This window comes from Ciconia boyciana, chromosome 1 (assembly GCF_034638445.1).
Source record: "Ciconia boyciana chromosome 1, ASM3463844v1, whole genome shotgun sequence".
Classification (NCBI taxonomy): domain Eukaryota; kingdom Metazoa; phylum Chordata; class Aves; order Ciconiiformes; family Ciconiidae; genus Ciconia; species Ciconia boyciana.
In genome coordinates this window covers 108,566,553-108,584,444 of record NC_132934.1, presented here as the reverse complement: position 1 = coordinate 108,584,444, position 17,892 = coordinate 108,566,553, and the positions used below count along the sequence as shown (strand labels likewise).

Here is a 17,892-nt window from a genome sequence, read left to right as displayed (position 1 = left end):
ATTCTTACTATCTACTGTGGAGTGTTTATCTGAGAGAGAACATGTGTATCAGCACTATTACTGGAAAGCATTACTGTTACTTAATTTGAAGTGTTTCGGGTTTGTTTGGTTTGGTTTTGGTTTTTTTTTAAGGTAGGGAATGAGCTTATTTTTTTAAGATAGACCATTCTTAGGGTTTTAAGTTGCAGACGTATTAGATGAAGTCAGAAAGGTTTTGAAATAATAAGTACTTGAAGTTGGGATTTATGTTTTAGTGACTAACAATGTGCTGCCATTATCCATTGCCTGGCTCTATCAAGCTACATTAAATCTTTTCAGTGATTATATTGTCACTCCTTTGGTTGTAATGGGAACTTATCAGATACAAGAAATTTTAATTGGGAAAGTTTCCCTGTAAAACATTGAGAGGGAAAGATATAGTCAATAACCCAACATTTTCCTGGAGGTGAAGGGCCCATGCCCAAGTTCTTTCTCTACCTGAATGGAAGTACATGAACACTAGGTTGCATGTTTCTAAATTTCGTCCCCAAGTAGACGTATAAAAATTTTGAAGCCTAATTCTTTTTCTGAGAAGAGATTCCCATGTAGGTTCAGCTGCAAGAATGCATTTCCTAGTCCCTTTAGGAAAAGCCTTAGTCCATAGAAGCATATTTAAAATATTGAAGATGTCCAAAATATTTTTAATAACAGTCTACTCCCATCCCACTGCAATAACTTAATTATTTATGAAAAAAACTCAATGCTAGAAATGTTTTTTCTCTTTCCTAAATATTATTCTCAGTCTTTGTACTGGAAGAAAAAAACCATCTTCTAAACATTCCACTGTTGAAACAGCACACAGAGTATCTGCCAAGTGTATGTGTGTATAAATATATACTTGAAAATTAATTTAAGATGTTCAGTAAGTCTTTTATTTTATTATGACCTCCTTGAATTTTATTTCAAGGTTAATATTTAAAAAGTGTCCAAAAATGAGAATGTCAAACTCATTATTTGCATAGAGTTTTCATTAAAAACTATAATTTTCCAAAATTTACTCAAAACTTGGCCCAAATTTCCCAAAACATTTATGAACCTGGTCTCTATTTCTGATTTATGAGAAAACCTGGACAAAAGGAGGCTGAGGGGAGACCTTATCGTTCTGACAACTACCTGAAAGGAGGTTGTAGCGAGGTGGATGTCAGTCTCTTCTCCCAAGTAACAAGTGACAGGATGAGAGGAAATGGCCTCAAGTTGTGCTAGGAGAGGTTTGGGTTGGATATTAGGAAAAATTTCTTCACCAGAAGGGTTGTCAAGCATTAGAACAGGCTGCACAGGGAAGTGGTTGAGTCACCATCCCTGGAGGTATTTAATAGACATGTAGATATGGTGCTTAGGCATATGGTTTAGTGGTGGACTTGGAAGTGCTAGGTTAACGGTTGGACTTAATCATCTTAAAGGTCTTTTCCAACCTAAATGATTCTATGATTCTATGAAAATCACAAACCAGGTCCTTGGCTTTGCTTGAGTTTTGAGACTTTCATGCTGTGGTTCATTTTTGATGTACAGAAAAGCTGCAGCCTTGATGAATAGTTGGTGGTCTGTGATTATGTTCATTATTTCAATGATACACACACACACACACAAATTTCCAGAACAAAAGTTTTTTATTTGTATTGATGCAAATGAGAAATTACTAGGAGTTTTATTACAAGGTTCATTTTCAGTTGAAACTTTGACCCTACATTCCTGTATGCTTACAATGTCCATAACACTCAATAAGAGCTAGAGTATGCAAACAGTACAAATCCTAAGTATCATGGGAACTGAATCTTAAAAAAGAAATAGAGACAGTAGTTACCTGCTTTGCTGTGTATTTCACAATTATTTTCTGTTACACTGTGATGCATTTGAAACATGCTACTTGTTTTCCACAGTTCTTGAATGAAGCCAGTGTATTAGAACAGCCTTCTCACTTTTACCTCTTTAACTTATTAAGATGTAGCATATGAATCCATATATTTCACTACAAAATCTGAGTTAAAACCTTCCATGGTTAACATATACCTTGAACCAAACACTCCTTAGTCACCTACATTCCTGCATTAATATTATCTGAAATGTTTCAAATTTAAATCTGGATTTTGCTTTGGTCTTCTTTAGCAATAGTTAATATATTCTCTATTTATTTTCACCTGGTATGCTGCTATAGAGAGCAGAAACTATGTATGCCAGAACGTCACTTCTTATTTCTGTAAATATAGTCCTCTTCTTTCCTCAGATTATTAGAGGTGTAGAATTGTTTTCTCAAAGAAAATGTTATCTGGAGTAAGGTAGGGTATCTATTAATCTTGATAGAATTGTGCTCTGATATAATACAAAGGAGTTGGACTCATTCTTTTATTTCTTTTTTTACTTCTGTAAAAAGAAAGGCAGTACAGAACTTTTTCTTTCATTTGAATTCTATTATTTGAATAGATCTCTTTAGTGACTGCTGATGCCATAAGCAACATCTGTAAACTTTTTCTTTAGGTCTGCTCCATTTTTTAAATCCAATTGCATCTACAAAGCAAGAAAGTATTTTAAGAAATATGAATGAATTAAATATGTAATCAATTTAATTTGAAGATGGGCACCAAAGTCTAAGAAACCCAACATTTACTTGTTTCAGTGAAGCAGTCAGTGGACAAAGAACTTTGTATACAATTGATCTATAAATATAAGTAAATCAATAAAATATTTTAGACCTCCATTTCTTAGCCTATCTAGGTCATTGAAATGCTCTATCCTCAAGGGAATTAATGAAATTAGAAACTATATTACTTTTTTATTTGGGCATCCTCTGTCTCCCTGCAATTTCTCTGCTTTTAGATCTAGAGTGAATGCTTCCACTAGTATCTATATTGACAGAGGTAACACAACCATTTTTTGTCCTAGATTTTTATTAGACTAAAACTGCACTGAAGAGCAATATGCTGAAAAACGTTTTGGCACACTCAAAGATAGGACTGAGCAATTAAAAAAAATACTAAAATGAAAATGTAAAGGTTTGTACGCAAGATACATTTTTCAAAGAAACAATATCTCATATGGAATTTAAGCTATATTTTAATGAGCTTTAATTAAGAAAAAGATAGGAAAATTCAAGTTATGAAAAACTCAGAAGTGAAAGTGTACTACTAGCATACTGGATGCCAGTACTGAGGTATAATTAATAAAATTTTTGAAATGGAGATCAAAAGAGAGTTACTTGTATCACTGAGATGTTGTTACACTAAACAATGGTGCACTAACATGGAGTAAGCTTTAGATTTGTATTTAGTTCTGATTCTTTTTGGAACTGGTTTTCTTCCAAGATTTTTTTAGCAACTTTGTGTGGTTGTGTGCCAACTGAAAATGTTTTAATATCTTATAATTATTTTTCTTCTTATGAAAATTATGGTAATTTTATAGGGTTTTATGTTTTTGTAGTAGAAAGTTTGTTTGCTATTTCGGTTATTTCATATGCTAACCCTCTTGTTAAAACCATTAATGTCTGTTAATAGAATAAGAGATTCCTGGTTCAGGTATTTAAGATTTTTGAACCTTGAGTACTGCTTTGAAAATTTTTAACAGCTTATTTTTTGTACCATGTATATATATTATCTTTGCAAAATGTTTTATTTCAGTTGAATGTTTTCAAGGCTGGAAATTAATTATTTGGGAATTATTTTTTCATATTCAGTAAGATAATGAAAAAGGAATAAGGCAGATCTTTTCTCCATAGACAATTCATCAAAGGAATTTTATGATGGCATGGCTCAGCTGGAATCCTATTGTTTTCAAAACTGTTTTCTTGAATAATTTCAGCTAACCAGATACTTTGAAATAGATCTGTACTTCAGCTCCCTAGATATTACACAGAATCACAGAATCACAGAATCATATAGGTTTGAAAAGACCTTTAAGATCATCGAGTCCAACCATAAACCTAACACTACCAAGACCACCACTACACCATGTCCCTAAGCACCTCATCCAAATGTCTTTTAAATACTTCCAGGGAAGGCGACTCAACCACTTCCCTAGGCAGCCTGTTCCAATGCTTGATAACCCTTTCAGTGAAGTAAAATTTCCTAATATCCAGGCTAAACCTCCCCTGGTGCAACTTGAGGCCATTTCCTCTCGTCCTATCACTTGTTACCTGGGAGAAGAGACCGACCCCCACCTCGCTACAACCTCCTTTCAGATAGTTGTAGAGAGTGATAAGGTCTCCCCTGAGCCTCCTTTTCTCCAGGCTAAACAACCCCAGTTCCCTCAGCCGCTCCTCATCAGACTTGTGCTCTAGACCCTTCACCAGCTTCGTTGCCCTTCTCTGGACATGCTCCAGCACCTCCATGTCTCTCTTGTAGTGAGGGGCCCAAAATTGAACACAGTATTCGAGGTGTGGCCTCACCAGTGCCAACTACAGGGCCATGATCACTTCCCTAGTCCTGCTGACCACACTATTTTTGATACAAGCCAGGACGCCATTGGCTTTCTTGGCCACCTGGGCACACTGCTGGCTCATATTCAGGTGGCTGTCAACCAACACCCCCAGGTCCTTTTCTGCCAGGCAGCTTTCCAGCCACTCTTCCCCAAGCCTGTAGTGTTGCATGGGGTTGCTGTGGCCCAAGTGCAGGACCCGGCACTTAGCCTTGTTGAACCTCATACGATTGGCCCCAGCCCATCGATCCAGCCTCTCCAGGTCCCTCTGCAGAGCCTTCCTCCCCTCAAGCAGATCAACACTGCCGCACAACTTGGTGTTGTCTGCAAACTTACTGAGGGTGCACTTGATCCCTTCATCCAGATCATTGATAAAGATATTAAACAGGACTGGCCCCAACACAGAGCCCTGGGGAACACCACTTGTGACCGGCCGCCAACTGGAGTAAACTCCATTCACCACCAATCTTTGGGCCCGGCCATCCAGCCAGTTCTTTACCCAGCGAAGAGTGCACCCGTCCAAGCCATGAGCAGCCAGTTTCTCCAGGAGAATGCTGTGGGAAACTGTGTCAAAGGCTTTACTGAAGTCTAGGTAGACAACATCCACAGCCTTTCCCTCATCCACTAGACAGGTCACCTTGTCATAGAAGGAGATCAGGTTGGTCAAGCAGGACCTGCCTTTCCTAAACCCATGCTGGCTGGGCTTGATCCCATGGTTATCCTCTACATGCCGTAGAGGATACATGGCACTACGATACATGGCACTCAGGATGATCTGCTCCATCAGCTTTCCCAGTACCGAGGTCAGGCTGACAGCCTGTAGTTCCCCGGGTCCTCCTTCCGGCCCTTCTTGTAGATGGGTGTCACATACGCTAATCTCCAGTCAACTGGGACCTCCCCGGTTAGCCAGGACTGCTGGTAAATGATGGAAAGGGGCTTGGTGAGCACATCTGCCAGTTCCTTCAGTACTCTCGGGTGGATCTCATCAGGCCCCATAGACTTGTGAGTGTCTAAGTGGTGCAGCAGGTGACTAATCATTTCCCCCTGGATTAATGGGGCTCCATTCTGGTCCCTGTCCCTATCTTCCGACTCGGGGGGCTGGGTACCCAGAGAACAATTGGCCCTACTATTAAAGACTGAGGCAAAGAAGGCATTAAGTACCTCAGCCTTTTCCTCATCCTTGGTCACTGTGTTCCCTCCCCCATCTACGAGGGGCTGGAGATTCTCCTTAGCTCTCCTTTTGCTGCTAATGTATTTGAAGAAGTATTTTTTGTTGTCTTTTATGGCAGTAGGCAGATTGAGCTCTAGCTTGGTTTTGGCCCTTCTAATTTTCTCCCTGCACAACCTTGCTACACCTTTGTAGTCCTCTTGACTTGCCTGCCCCTTCTTCCAGAGGTCATAGACTCTCCTCTTTTTCCTGAGTTCTAGCCAAAGCTCTCAATTCAGCCAGGCCGGTCTTCTTCCCCGCCGGCTCGTCTTTCAGCAGCTGGGGACAGCCTGCTCTTGTGCCTTTAGGACTTCCTCCTTAAAGAATGTCCAGCCTTCCTGGACTCCTTTGCCCTTTAGGGCTGCCTCCCAGGGGAGTCTGTCGACAAGTCTCCTAAACAGGCCAAAGTCTGCCCTCCGGAAGTCTAAGGTGGCAGTTCTGCTGACCCCCCTCGCCGCTTCTCCACGTATCAGAAACTCTATCATTTCATGATCACTCTGCCCAAGATGGCCTCCAACCATCACATCGCTCACAAGTCCTTCTCTGTTTGTGAACAAGAGGTCCAGCGGGGCACCTTCCCTAGTTGGCTCACTCACCAGCTGTGTCAGGAAGTTATCATCTGCCACACGCTCCAGGAACCTCCTAGACTGTTTCCTCTCTGCTGTATTGTATTTCCAGCAGGCATCTGGTAGGTTGAAGTCCCCCACAAGAACAAGGGCTAGCAATTGTGAGACTTCTCCCAGCTGCTTATAGAATAGTTCGTCTGTCTCCTCATCCTGGTTGGGTGGTCTGTAACAGACTCCCACCACAATATCTGCCTTGTTGGCCTTCTCCCTGATTCTTACCCATAGACACTCCACCCTATCATCACCATCATCAAGCTCTAAACTATCCAGACACTCCCTAACATACAGGGCTACTCCACCGCCTCTCCTGCCTCGCCTATCCCTCCTGAAGTGCTTATAGCCATCCATCGCCGCACTCCAGTTGTGTGAGTCATCCCACCATGTTTCCATGATGGCAACCATATCATAGTTTTACCAGTTATGATATTTATTTACCATATTACCAGTGTATGAAATAAATGGACCTTCTCTCTTTACACAAGACGAAGATCTGAGTCATAGTTTTGAAGTATGAGGATCTTACCTTCTTGAGTCTGTTGGATATGGGGAGACTTCCAAAGCAAAAACCCTTGTACCAAAGTCTCCCTGGATGTCAGCCCAGCTGTGCTCCTACATGGTGTGTCCAACAGGAAGTCAGAGCAAGGGGGTGGCCAGGTCTTCGTACCTTGGCACTTTGGGCTACAATAAATGAAGCCAAGCGTAAGCCAGCAATTTCAGTATTTTGTGTGGCTGCCTGTGCTCCCGCATCAGAAGAGACAGTCAGTCAGCCTTCTACATGTAGCAATTACAGATATTGTCATGGGTAAGACCATCTCAGTAGCGACTCCCAAGCATGCCAAAAACTGTGGAAGCTGGACTGGGAGGGTCAGCTTTCACATGACAGCTAGGCCAGTTTTATAGGGAGCTGTAACTGAGAAGGGCAGGCAGTTGATCTGGGGATTTTTCTTCTGTGCCTGGGATACATGAGTGTGCAGCTGGGGAGCAGTGGAGGGGAGTCAGGAGGGATTCCCCCCTTTTGGACACCACTAACACTTAGGTCACTTTACACTAATTTGCACCAAGAACAGCATAGCTAAGTGTAGCCAAACATGGATCCTTTTCTAAATGAAGTATCTTCACTCTTATTAGTTCACCCACACAGAAAAATATTTCCCAAATTCACTACCTATGCAGAATAGTCTAGGAAAATCCACTCCACAGCTGGATAAATAAAAAAGAAGTCCTCCATAGTGTGTAACAGGAATTGTCATACTGCTGACAGCTGATGAAAACACATTTCTGGAAAGCAGAGTTCGTATTACATGGGTACATAATAGCAGCATTCCAGTAATGTTTGTCCTGCTAAATTCATACCTACCTCCTAACCAAGAGTAACACAACTAGAAGGGATCTGCTGAGAGGCACTGAGCATTCCCAGATGAACATGATCTTAAAAGAAGTGAGCAAAGTTAGTGCATCTGCATCCTCCCTTTGAGTTGATTACTAAATAGGCCACCAGCTGTGACTACAGCGACATCTCTAGTGTTACTGAGTTGTTTAAAAAAAAAAAAAAAGAAAAGCAACAATAAATGGTTTAATATAGTTGCCATCTATCTTTGGTGCCACAAATCAGGATTAATTGAATATAATAATTTATATGAAAGTAATTGAAAACATGACATCTCCATTCCCACACCCAGAGTACATTCATCATTCAACAGCAAGAGAAGTTACAGACATAAAATCTAAGTTAGGAGAAGAACAAGTCCCTGTGATTTTGAATTGTTGGTGGTTTTTTCATTCTAAATCAGTAGCTGCTAATAAAGCTAACCAAATCACTACAGATCTAATAGAAATGAATTTATCATCTGTGAAATACAAGATGACTGCATTTGGAGTCCATTTGAAGATGCTTAGAAATGCACAAGCTATCCCCATGCAGGAGTGGTAATGGCATTTGCTACAAATAGCAGTTTTGTATTTTAAATTTGTGATGTGGCTTTTCAGTCCAGAAGGAATTCATCCTTTCTTAGACTTGATCCAGGCATGACTGCACCAAAGTTTTTATGGCTGATCAGGGTAGAAACACTGTTACATCTTTGGTGTAGCACTATTTTCTTTTATGTATGCTTTCTTCCAGTAGAAAGTGAAGGTCTTAAAATGTGCAACCCAGCTTAAGTCAATCCCGAGCACTACTGAAATAAAGAAATCCAAACAGTGTTAAAGAGGTTGATATCATGCAGCACTTGACTATATTCCTCCTATTTAAAATATTCAGGTTTGCTTATACACTGCCATTGAAGTTCAAAGCACAGTATTTGGTTCATTTAACAACTGCAGACACTCCATTAGCCTTTCTCACTACCAACTTCACATCCCATATGCCTGCCTGATCCATCTGTCATGTTTTGTCAAATGTAAGCACTCTTAGGGAGCAGCCATGATTTTACAGTGCATTGCAAAATGGGGCTCCAACCTGAATACCCACTGAACCACAGACTAAAATTTTAATAATAGAAGAGCAAATAGGAACCTCTGTAATCATGAGGACTGTGAGCAAGGAGGAATGGTTATGTTAATGTAGATATGTGATGGGCAATAAGATATGTAAATCTTCACTGAATGGATAACATAAGGACGGTAATAGCAGGTTAGATTATACAGTCCGTATTCTGCATTTGAAAGTACCCAATAAAAGATGCTGAGAAGAAAGCTTAATAGGCCAAGTACCCAGAATCCTTTCCTGGTGCTTACCTCCTTGGCTAAAAACAAAAAGAGCTCACAAAAAGCTATGGATTTGGCTTTTTAGAGTAGAAATGGATGATACGGAATTAATTGCAATCTAAATACATATACCTCAACAATCTGGCCACTGACATTTCCATACTTCAATTAATACGCAGTATGATTCCTGTGATGATAGGATGCTAAAAAAACTATAGTTCCAAACAGTAGTAATAGAAGGAGCTGTTTTAGTATGTTACTGTCAAGACTTACATATTTATATACATATAAATCCCTCTTTCTGTCTCTGCACATGCACTCATACACACACATATATATAAAAAGAGTATACAACTATAGCAGAAATCTGACACTGACTTCTTACTGTCATTCTAACAGAAATTATAACTTATATTGAGTGTAGAATATCTAATTTTATAGCAACAGCTGTATCATGATCCAAATAACTTTTTCCCTGTCGATATGAACTATCTTTTTTTAAAATATTCTTATATGCAAATTGGAATGTAATCTCCTTGAAAATAAGTCACAAATCTCTCCCTGTAAAATAATAAGAAAAATAATACAATTATGGTACTAAAATTTTAGCATGTAAGAGACAACTTCTTTGCCACTTGAGTTATTTAGACTATATGCATATCAAGCTAGTGCATAATGATATAAGAACAGCTGTACTAGTTAAGTTATATAGTCGCTATCCTCCTTGGAGAGTAGTCAGTAAAAGTGCTTAGGAAAAGAGTTTCATAAAAGGCTAACTATAGAGCATTTTCTTAGTATATTCTCTCATTTTCAGACAATCTGTGGCATTGAGATTTCCTGAGCCAGAGGCTGCATGCACATCTTTGTGCTTAATGGCCCTTAATGGATTTTTTTTTTCTAATCATTTGCCTAATTATTTTTTTAACTCATTTATCCTTTGGGCCTTCACAACATCCTGTGGCCATGAGTTCCACAATTGAATTATGTGTTATGTGAATAAGTACTTCCTTTTGACCCTGGATGCATTAAGAATACTTGATCTGTATTTCTTCTTTTCTTTTTGTTTTTCTTTTTTATTTTTTGTTGATGTCTATGCAGCAGGAGCTAACTGCTTGGAAACTTTTTTTTTTAGGCTTTACCTCAGTGATCTTTGAATCTGAAATGGCGCTTTTGATGTTGGCATAAGCAAGCATATGGACTATAAACTGTACATAAATGCTGGCTATATCCTGACACATACAAGAAATATGTTTCTAGTCCAGCTCTTTTTTCATTTACCAGAATGTTTTCTTTCCTTTAGTTTTAGAGACCGTGGGTCCCTGATAAACTTCTGTGGTCTTATCTTTTATGAATCCAAACCTCCAGGGGCTGTGAAGAATGAAGGAATTAAAAAAAAACCCAACCAAAAAAACCCCCACAAAAAACCCAAAACCCAGAAGATATTATAAGTTTGAACTAAAAATGTACAAAAAGACTAGATTTGGCCTAAACAGTATGTGAGAAAAAGAAGGTTAGTCTTCATGTTTCCGAAGTTAGATAAATTCACTACGGGCACTGGCAGATCCAGCTTTATTCTGTAAACAAAGGGAGCTGCTCTTGCATCTGTCATTGGTGAATTTGGCTCAAAGAAATGATGCATATTTGAATATCAAGATTTGATCATTAAAATTAAGGAAGTCAACTTCTTTAATGGAAGAAGTGGAAGCAAACAGGAGTTTTGAATGAGTATAACACCATTCACAATCCAGTTATTTTTCACCAAATAACTTAATGTGGTTTTATGGCCATACCTGAGGTGCTGCGGTCTAAAAATGTCAGCTTTACAACTTTTGATTTAGTTTGACAGAGGCAGAAGAAATAAAGCAAAGAATAAATCTGATGAAATCTCTGAAGCTAAGGTTTTATTTCAGGCTAACTGAAAGAATCACTTTTGTGGAGAAGGTACTTTATTTTAACCTGACTGCTGGCTTTTTTGTGCCAGTTTTATTTTAAATTTTTCTTTCATAGTTCTCAGCCAAATATTCTTCCAATGGCCTTGAGTCAGTCATTGCTGACCAGAAGACAATAAATAATAATACATAATGTAGATAATATCCTTTCTAGAGAGATTATCATGAATTATTTTGCACCCTGTTGAGCATATCATGACTCCTGGTGTGATGCTTGGCAGTTCACCACCCTCCAAATGCAGTGCTTGGTTGTTTCCTATGTCCTGGAGTTTCTGACTTTGTCGAGTAGATTATCTCTCCTTTTGTTTTGCCATCAGCATGGATATAAAACTTTATTTGTATACTGAAGGTACTAAGTGATATTTCAGAACCTTAAGTGTAAATGTACAAACAATCTTGATGTAAGCTGTTTAATACATTTCCGTGTAAATTCTTAAATTGGCTACATCACATCTTTGCTGTTCAACTACATGTAAGTTCAATATTTTTATATTATAGCAACTGAAAATGTAAGATGTGCTTTAATAGGAAAGGTAATACAGCTTGATTATCTGATACAGATATGAGATTGCTCTGAGGCTGTTTTTCAGCTAGCTAGGCCTGGTCGTAAAACACGTCTTCTTTTTGAACTAAAGAAATACACAATAAAGCTAGGAGAATATGTATCATATCAGATGCCTCTCATGGTAAATGGTGACAATCAGTGCGGTTTGAATCTTGCTGTCTTATCTCTAGCATGTTTTGAAAGGACAGCTGAATCAACTGGTGAGTCTGATGACTCTTCAAAAGGAAAAAAATGAGCATATCAATATGAAAATAAATATTGTGCCTGATTTGATATCACTAATAGGCCAGCAACAATAAAGGTCTGTTTCCTGGAATCAAAGGGTCCCTGGACTCATGCCACATAGGAAGGCAAAGGGTAGGTGGAGGCATCTGCGTGCTTGCTTCCTCTTGCATGACCAGAGTCTCACAGCTCAGTCTTCCATTTCCTGGACATTTTCCTTCCTATTTTTAGCATTTTGGAGCATTGGCATGCACAAGGAATTCAGAATTAAAACCAAGGCAGCCTCAAGACATAGCTGACTGAAATGTTTATATGCCTCACAATGTATCCTGTCGTCATAGCCAAACTTCAAGGAACAGATGATTTCTGCTTCAGAAAACTACATTATGAAAATCTGGAAGGGGCTCAGTGCTATGAGTTGTTCAGACTTCTTAAGTTGCATTGTTTAGCCTAAGACATGAGGATACTGTTCCTTTTCTAGGAAAATACTAACAGCTTGCTATTTCAAACCGAAGGATGGTTCAAACACAACAATATTAAAACCAGTAACATGTTTTGCATTTAAAATTCCCACTATAATTGACCTTTCAGGTTTCTACAGGGAAAAAAAAAAGTGAAGCAATATTGTCTTGCTTAGCTTTTAACATTTTAGCTTGTGACTGATTTTAAAAGCCTGTTAAATACAAAATAATTCTCATCTAAATATTTTAGTGAGCTAAGAAATAATTTATTTCAGGTTTGTCTTTAAGAGTTCAAAAGTTTTGTAGAGTTTGTAGAGCTGATCTCTACCTTTTCTTTGCAACCACAGTACTATGGCAAACAATTTCTACACCTGTGCTTTGAGGGTGGCCATGCTTTCACCAAAGGAGTCTTTTGTCTAGGGCTTGTTAAAAAAATGCAAATACTAATATCTGTATTGTTTTGTATTATTTGTACAGTGGTTGTCACCACAGTATGTTAGAAAAAGAGAAAAAATGCCTATGGAGAGTATCAGAAAGATAGGGCTCTCTCACAAGGGTCTCGGGTCCCAGTGAGCTCTGCCAACACTCCAGTTCAGTTAGTTTTAGGGAAGGCAAACTGTCAGTACCTGCTCTGGCCTGCAGTGTTTGAGTCCGAGCTTTCCCTTGAGGTAAAAAACCCCATGTGTAAACATATATATATACATACATATACATGGGTATATATTATATATGTGTGTATACATATATATATGGGTCTGTGTGTATGTATATATATGGATGAGCAACTGCTAGCTTGTAAGCTAAATGGAAAATAAGTCTTTTTCTTACCATCTGGAAAGAAGTTAATTTCTGGTCTCATCTTGTCCTTTCTCACAATTTCTGTTCTTCTCCCTTTTAATCTTGATGTCATAGTTCAATCCTACTATATCAAATCTTCATATTTTTGCCTCTGCTAATGGTTTGATGTGTCTTACATTATATAGAGCTGACATAGAACATATGGTAGATTATTGAGCACAGAAGTATTAGCTAGGATTTCTACAGAGAAGCTATCCATGCTACCACTAAGGGTATCACTAAAACTTAAATAGATGATGAATATTTCATTAAATACAATAATAAAATCAATTGCTCTCCCAATAAACTACTAAAGCCTAAGTCAAATATTGTTGCTAGAGTTTGAATGCTTTATTGATGCTTTTTCTTAGAAGAACTGAAAAGCAACAAGATTTACTTAATCAGTACTTTCTCTTAAGGGATTTTACTGATGCTGGATGTTTGCTGTTTGAAAAGAAACACTTTAGTTTGGTATGACAAACTTTGCTTGATGGATAAGTAAAAGCATTCTACACATATCTAGAAATATTCTAGCAATACTTAAGTAACGGAAGTAGTGTGGCCAGCAGGACTAGGGATGTGATTGTCCCCCTGTACTCGGCACTGGTGAGGCCGCACCTCGAATACTGTGTTCAGTTTTGGGCCTCTCACTACAAGAGAGACATTGAGGTGCTGGAGCGTGTCCAGAGAAGGGCAACGAAGCTGGTGAAGGGTCTAGAGCACAAGTCTGATGAGGAGCAGCTGAGGGAACTGGGGTTGTTTACCTGGAGAAAAGAAGGCTGAGGGGAGACCTTATCGCTCTCTACAACTCCCTGAAAGGAGGTTGTAGCGAGGTGGGGGTCGGTCTCTTCTCCCAAGTAACAAGTGATAGAATAAGAGGGAACGGTCTCAAGTTGTGCCAGGGGAGGTTTAGATTGAACATTAGGAAAAATTTCGTGACAGAAAGGGTGGTCAAGCACTGGAACAGGCTGCCCAGGGAAGTGGTTGAGTCACCATCCCTGGAGGTATTTAAAAGACATGTAGATATGACGCTTAGGGACATAGTTTAGTGGTGGACTTGGTAGTGTTAGGTTTGTGGTTGGATGCAATGATCTTGAGGGTCTTTTCCAACCTAAGTGATTCTATGATTCTATGAACTGGAAGTAAGAAAGAACTGAAAATTTCTATGGAAATGTATATTCAGTCAAATCTGGGCAGATGAAGTGAATACTTTTGTTTAGTATTTTGCATATTCTGTTTAGTAGTTTGAGAGCTGCATCCTTGCCTTAGAGTTAGCGTTATAATTGCAGTTAATATGGGCAATGTATAATCACAAGTCAGGATTGGGCTCTGCCAGGTCCTGATGCCCTGGTCACACTACTGCTCTCATCCAGTCCATGTATCCTGACCTCCTTGGTGTGGAAATGAGGGTCCACAGATGGGACCTTGGTAGGTGCTTGCTACCTGAAAGATACAGATGCAGAGCGCCTCTTCAGATCTGGTAGCACAGAAGATTTCCACTACCTTCTGAGACCCACCAGATTTCAGACCCCCTTGTTCAAACATGCCTTGGGCACCTAGGCACAATGTGCTTCTCTGAGCTGTCATCAGGTGTCTTCACCACCACAGACCAAACAACTCCTCCTCCTCAGAAGGGGCAGAAAAGCAAGCCAGTGAGTTCTGGATATATTTGCCTATAATTGGTGCTCTTCCCACAGATTACACTTGAGTAAGCTCACAAACATAGCTGATGAAAACTGTGACAGTTTCATAAACATATATTCAGCCATCAATCTTTAGGAAAAATTAGAATTTAGGTCTAGATTCAATCCTGTTTCACTCTGGTATGCACCTAAATAACAACCAAAACCATCCCACACTTTTCAAACAATTCATAGTACAAACATATACTTGTTTGTTTTATTTTTGAAGGAATCTCTTACTGCATTTATGCAAAACTTCGACCCCACTTCTCCCTTAGAACATCACTGTCATGGGATGCAAGATCAGCTAGAATTTCAGGCACAGGAAAGGGTCAAATAGCATAACTAATTGCACTTTTATGAAAGACAAAAGAACACAAGTTCACCAATTTAAGCCTGCAATGCAACCACATTTAAATGTTGAATACCCATTTGAACCACAACCCGTTATTGCCCATACACCTTAAAAATCCAAGCATAAAGATACCCCAGAGAGATGCACAGCACAATCAGCACTTTCTCTGTTGTGTTTCCACCACATTTTAAAATCAGTACAAGTAAAATGTGTAAGTAATTTCATGATTGCTTGGGTATTAGCATTGTTTGTGTTTCAGAGTGGATTTTCTGATCTTTTTAGCTGTTTATCTATACGTCTTCTGTGAGAGCATTTCTTCATTCTTCCCTGGTGTTCTCAGTCAGTTCAGTCTTATGTAACTCCCTTTCTGTAGTTCTCCACTTCTCCATTACCAGTGTTTATTGCTAGCTGGGTTTCATAATATGTAACCAGAAAAATCTGATGCTTCGGAATTGTTTAGAATAACTATTCCATGTTAAAACTTTGTTTGCCCACTTATGCTGAAGACTACACAAGGCTTCTCCTATGTCTGTTTAAAGTGATTCAAGATGCTCTTAAAATGTCACCTTTTAAATGATAAATTTGCTTCCTTTATGACAGTCCATGGCAGCTAAGGAGATTTAGGTTTTCTACCTTTGTTTTTTATCACTATGTTGCTCTGTGAAAATACAGATTCTTAGAGAAACATCCTAGATTTGACCATATCTACCCTTTGGATTGGTAGGTAGCGTTTACATAAAATATTTTTCAGGAGGTTATAGAAATACAAGTTTGGTTTTGGCAGTCTTGGAAATTTTCCATGTTCTCTGTGATCAGTAGGTGCACTAGAGCCAACAAAAAACCCCCATGTGATTTGCATTGGTGGTATACGATGCTGAGAGAAATCATAGTACTCACTGCCCTGCCTGAGTTTCCTGATCTGACATCAATCTTAAAAATTGGACCACATTAAAAGATATGGAGCTATTGATGCACTACAAAGAACTGAAAGCTAGATGATAACATTTACTGGATGCAAATATGATCAGGAAAACTGCAGCCACAACCAGCTCTTTCCTATTCTTTTTCAAAATATGACAATGGTTAGGCTGTGTGGGGTAGCTAAATGTCCAGTTGGCATTTCAGCTCACTTAAATCCACTTGATCAAACTAGGAGAACTAAATGCAAACTGGCAGTCACTCTTCCTTCTAGGAAGCAAGTCAATATTTGGTTCATGTGCAGCAGATGCGTAGCTAATGCAATAAATATGGTTCTTAAATTTTCTATATATAAAAAAGAAAACTGCACATATTTTTATCTCTTTTTTTGCATTTTGCAAAGAAGGATTTATCCTATATTCCACATTTGAAAGGCAGACAATTGCTGTAAGTGATTCTGAATATTTTTGGACACTTGTTTATCAGCATAAAAGATTAAAGCTTTGTGAATAAATATAAAAATTCTGCAATTCAGAAAAGCACAGCTTTCTAACAGCAGAAATCCTCTTCTGGTAGCTTCTTGAACTATACATTGAAGGTATTCAGCAGACTTATAATGTTTTATAAATAGCATTAAGCATATTAATCAGCAAGCTTTTGTGATTTCATTCAAATCGAGTCCACTAGGATTCCTCTCACTTTATAAAGTCAATCTTTTTTTTTTTTTTCCTATGGTGTTTTAGGGGGTGTCTACTTAGTTAATTTCTCAAGGGCTTTATATCATCCTCCCCCACTACTTACAAGCAACAAAGAAAAGACAACAGAGATTGAGGAAAAACAGAATGCGAGACGAGTGCTCAAAAATACCTTAGCAGTTCCAGTCAGATCTTTTGTAGCAGAATGGAATATCTTGTTCCACATAAACTGGATTACTCAGCACTTGTGTAAACTAACCTTATGCCCCTTCCTTCAAGTTTATCCAGCCATTGGTCATACTTCAGTTTAATTAGGGTGAGGGTTTCTATGTAATGTGATGCGATATAATATCAAGTGCACACAAATATTTGGCTAGACAAACATCTGCATTTTCACTTCTGAAATCAATCACAGTCTGAAAAATACTGGAAATGAATGAACCAATGTATATGAGCAAAGTTTCTACAGTCATTTAATGAACAGTGCCCGCTTTGTTAGGTACAGACTGAATATTCACTCAGATAAATAGGAGCTTAAGCTAAAGGATATCTAACCCTCTCACATGTTTCTGTTACTTACCACTTGGTAGAGTAACACCTTTCTCAGCAGACATTCCTTGTGAAAGAAGACAAGTTTGTCAGTGCTAGAAAATTATGAATCGGTTGAGGTCATTAGGGAAAATCTGAAGTGCCAGTGAAAAGTTGCTCTGCAAATTCTAAAGGCACATGGAGAAGCACCAGTGAGGGGCAAGCAGAGTCACAATAATTACCAAACAGCTGGGATACTTATGGCTAAAGGATTTTACTTTCTCTTCCTTTGCTTTCATATGAAAAGTTTCATTTTGTAGTAGGTGTGATATGACTGCACCTATCTCAGAAGCCAGTCGGCAGCACTAATGTTCACAAGTTGCTTCCCATACTAATGTTCTCTTGCCAGGCTGAACTGGTATCTTTATTGGAGATGTATAGTTTAGCCGAGCACTGGCAGCTCTAAGGTACTCAGGTTCTTTTGCCTGTGCCCTTTTTATTTGGGTTAGCTCACTACTATATGTTCTTCATTATCGCAGCAAACTGATATTCAGAGAGCTTTTTTTCTTCTCTTGTAAGGCATCTTAGGATTTTCTCTCTCAAAAGGCTGCCCCCGATTAGCTCAATGGATGTGGAATAAGACTGTTTTGCTGTTTTCTCTAAATGTTGTCACTGCAAACCCAGCTGAAGTAAAAGCACTT

At 38.7% G+C, this 17,892-nt stretch overlaps 1 protein-coding gene across 1 annotated transcript in view; it reads left to right on the top strand.

The window, feature by feature from the left end:
- ROBO2 (roundabout guidance receptor 2) overlaps positions 1–17,892 on the top strand; it is a 538,871-nt gene that overhangs the window by 9,241 nt on the left and 511,738 nt on the right. The window lies entirely within an intron of this gene.